Raw genomic sequence first — 4,356 nt, 5'->3', positions numbered from 1 at the left:
ACAAACTGGAAATCTGAGCAACAGAAATCAAATGCCACAGAATCCCATCATGGTCTGTGAGGTATTTGATGTGTGGGGCATAGACTTCATGGGGCCATTCCCACCATCCTTTGGATACACTTACATCATCCTTGCAGTAGATTATGTGTCCAAATGGGTAGAAGCTAGAGCAACCAAAACTGATGATGCAAAAGCAGTAGTGGACTTTGTGAAGACCCACATCTTTGCCAGACATGGAGTACCCAAGGCAATCATCAGTGATAGAGGGACTCACTTTTGTAACAAGGTAGTGGAAAACCTTCTCAGAAAGCATAATGTCATACATAGAACATCCACAGCCTACCAGCCTCAGACAAATGGGCAAGATGAAGTGTCTAACAGAGAAATCAAAGCCATCCTAGAAAAAATAGTGTCCCCCAATAGAAAAGACTAGAGTGCACATTTGGAAGATGCTTTATGGGCATACAGAACAGCCTACAAGACTCCTATAGGTATGTCTCCTTACAGATTGGTCTATGGGAAAGCCTGTCACCTTCCAGTTGAGCTTGAACACAAGGCTTACTGGGCAGTTAAGAGTTGCAACATGGATCTCACGGAAGCTGGCCACCATCGCAAATTACAACTGCAAGAGCTGGAAGAGATAAGACGAGATGCATATGAGACTTCTTGGAACTACAAAGCCAAAACCAAAGCCTCCCATGACAGTCAAATTTCAAAAAAACTATTCGAGGTTGGTGATAAAGTCTTACTATTTGATTCTCATTTGAAATTGTTTCTAGCAAATCTACGATCTAGGTGGATTAGACCATTCATTGTGGAGCATGCTTATCCCCATGGAGCAGTATACATCTGAAGCATAGAGACAGGAAAGATCTTCAAGGTAAATGGCCATCGTTTGAAACCATACTATGAAGGATTCGCAGTGCAAGTGGTGGAAGAAATTCCACTACACCATCTCTCTCAGTCCGCTTAAGTGATCGCACCATGCACACCACCCCAAGGGAGTACTCAATTTCCTTTGATCTTTTATATTTCCTTTACATTGAGGACAATGCATGATTTAGGTGTGGGGGTGCATATCTCTGAACTATTATTTTTAGTTATTTTTGCTTTCAGTTTTAGTTTGAATAGCCACAGTTTATTTTTTTTTCATTTTTGTTATTTTTGCTTTCAATAACATACACTTTAGCCACAGTCTTTTTTTTTGTGTGTGTTTTGATTTGCTTTACTCAAACTCATAGACTATGTTGGATGAGCTTTCTTTCCATGACCCTATTGATGTGATTACTCTTTAAACTTAAGTTGAATCAATTGCAGTGAGTTGTAGTCATGTTTGGGAATTGCCTTTTGAATTGAATCTTTGAACTTGCCATGGTGAAAAATATATGTTACTCATTAGAGAGAATGAATTGAAAGATGTGTGAACGAACTTAACATGACTTGTTTTAGCAATTGGTGATGGTTTGCCCAAATCCATTGAGATAGGAAATTCAGCAATGGCTTAGACTCCATGAGCATAAATTGAAAACTGTTCTAATGGTTGAAAGACTATAAACAAAGCTAGTAGCCACTTGGACAGGTGACCAACTAAAAATATATACCTTCACATCAATAGGTTGGTGACTTTTTCAAGCAAGATTTAAGTGCAAAAGGCTGAATGTAGTACTTCAAGGTAAGGGCAAATCATTCTAAAAGTTAGAAAGAGTCTCAATAGTTTGGTGACTTTTTCAAGCAAGATTTAAGTGCAAAAGGCTGAATGTAGTACTTCAAGGTAAGGGCAAATCATTCTGAAAGTTAGAAAGAGTCTTAATTGAACAAATAATATGTGTATGTATAATCTCTCTCTTGAGGAAAATAAATACTAGCCATGGTAGGTGAAGGGAGACAAGGAAAGAAGGTGAGTAACCTTGATGCATACATTCTTCACTGCAATGATTCAAAGTAAGTATCTAGAGTAAGAGCTTAAGTGGAAATAAAGGATGAAGTAGCAAAGAAAGCTTATTTGACTATGTTTATTTGCTTGAGGACAAGCAAAAGGCTAGGTGTGGAGGTATTTGATAGAGCATAATTTAGACCATATTATCATGATGTTATTGATGTTAATTTACACTTTCTCTGCCTAATTTTGTGATTTTAATCTTATTCTGCAGAAAATGGTGTAAAAAGGCAATTTGGTGAAAATGCCCCTAAAACTGCCTAAAATGGAGCAAAGGAGAGCGAGCATGCTAAGTGCAACTGAAAGGAGCCAAATAAGGAAAGTAATTTGAAATTCAAATTTCAAATCCTTAAGAGAATTTAAAATTCAAAATCAAGATTCAGCTCATTAAGGAAAGTGCTAAATAAGAAAAGTGCAGTCAACAAAGCAGTTTAAAATTCAAGATCTTGAAGAACTCTTTTCCTTATTGAAGAAGTCAAATCTCTAGAAGATGCACATTCAAATTTGAAATTCAAATTCAGCTTGTCAAAGAAGCCAAAGAAGTCACACATGCCATCTCAAGCCTTGCACATTCAAAAATCAAAATTCAAAAGAAAGGCTCCACCTCATCAATGCAAGATATGGGCGGCATGGCCAGCACTTGGGCAGCAAGTAAGGACCTAGGGCAACACTTTCAACTATAAAAAGACACAAAAGGAGTCTCCCCATGCTTTTTCTACTCTCCATTGGACACACATAGGGGATTGTAAGTGGCACCATCTCCATAATACCCGGCTAGACTCCGGTATCAGAATTCCTATCGTTCGGTGGAATCTCGGATGTCGGAAACCTCTAAAAGGGTAAAATCATATTTTCATAAAATATTTTAATGTATTTTATAATTTTAAGTAAGAAAGAAACTGAGTTTTGAATGAAAAAGACCATGGAGGCATTTCTAGGTTCGGCCGCCGAACCTCAAGTTCGGCCGCCGAACATGGGATAGTTTAGGGGGGGCAAGTTAGGCTTCCGAAAGTGGCTCAGGTTCGGCCGCCGAACCTCATGTTCGACCGCCGAACTTGCATGAGTTTTGGAGGCACTTTAGGCTTTCGAATGTGGTCTGGCCAGCCCCTATAAAAGGGCTCCATGGCCGAAACAGGCGAGCTTTCTCCCCTATTTTCGGCCAACGGTGAGTCTATGCTCTCCTATGGTTGGTTTTGTTGATTTTCCTCAAATCTTTCAAGTTTTAATGAGTTCTAACTTGGTTTTGAAGAGTTTTGGAGCTAAAATCAAGTTTTAGAGCTTGGAGACCCAAGGAACTAGATTTCTCCTATCTCCTAGCAGTACTCAAGAAAGGACGTCCAAGAAGGATGTCAGAACTACTATCGCAACTATCTTCCTTAGTATCAATCACATAAAAATCTGCAGGAAATACAAGTTCATATACTTGAACTAACACATCTTCTAGAATACCTATGAGATATACCACAGATCCATCAGCTAATTGTATCACAACTCTTATGTCTTTCAGTGCACATGCATTCAGAAAATTATAGATGGAAAGAGACATAACATTTATGGATGCACCAAGATCACACATAGCTTTCTTAATTCCAACATTCCCTATTTTGCAAGAAATAGCAAACATACATTTATCTTTGCATTTAGTAGGGAGTTCTCTTTTAATCACAGCAGTAACAACTTCACCTACACTTACTTTATCTCTCTCAGCTAGCTTTCTTCTATTAGTGCACAGTTCCTTCAGAAATTTTGCGTACCTGGGAATCTGCTTAACAGCATCTAGCAGAGGTATATTGATTTCTACCTTTCTAAAGGTCTCAAGAATCTCCTTTTCTTCCTTTTCTTTTTATGTTCTTTCAAATCTCTTTGGAAAAGGAGGTGGAATGTGAAAGCTTACCTTTTAATCAGTCTTCTGTGCCGAAGGTGTTTCAGATGGAGCTTGGCTGGCCGGCTCATGGAGATTGGGTTGCGCAGATTTTTCAGTTTGCGCAGGGGTGGTCTCAGATTGTGTAGGCTTTTGTGCAACTTGCTTTTCTTCCTCATATCTGGCATCTTAAAGTTCCTTTCCACTTCTCAAAGCAATGGCACTAATATTCTGTCTAGGATTAGTTTAAATTTGAGAAGGGAATTTACCTTGGGACTCAGATCTGCTTATGGACGTAGTCAGCTGTCATATGTCTTGCATGGCATTTACCATTGTTTCCATCATCTTTTCAAGGTGCTGGATAGAATTTGGAGGTGCTGGTTGGACTTGATTCCTTTGATAGTTCTGATAGTTCTGATTGTTGTTGGCTCTTCCATAGTTGAAATTGGGGTGGTCCTTCCAACCTGGGTTGTAAGTGTTGGAATATGGATCATGTCTAGGCTGGTTGTTGTATCCTCCAATGGCATTAACTTGCTGGTTGTCTTCTTGAAGAGTAGGA

The sequence above is a fragment of the Manihot esculenta genome, chromosome 1 (assembly GCF_001659605.2).
Source record: "Manihot esculenta cultivar AM560-2 chromosome 1, M.esculenta_v8, whole genome shotgun sequence".
Lineage (NCBI taxonomy): Eukaryota > Viridiplantae > Streptophyta > Magnoliopsida > Malpighiales > Euphorbiaceae > Manihot > Manihot esculenta.
Note: the sequence above shows the minus strand (reverse complement) of the source record.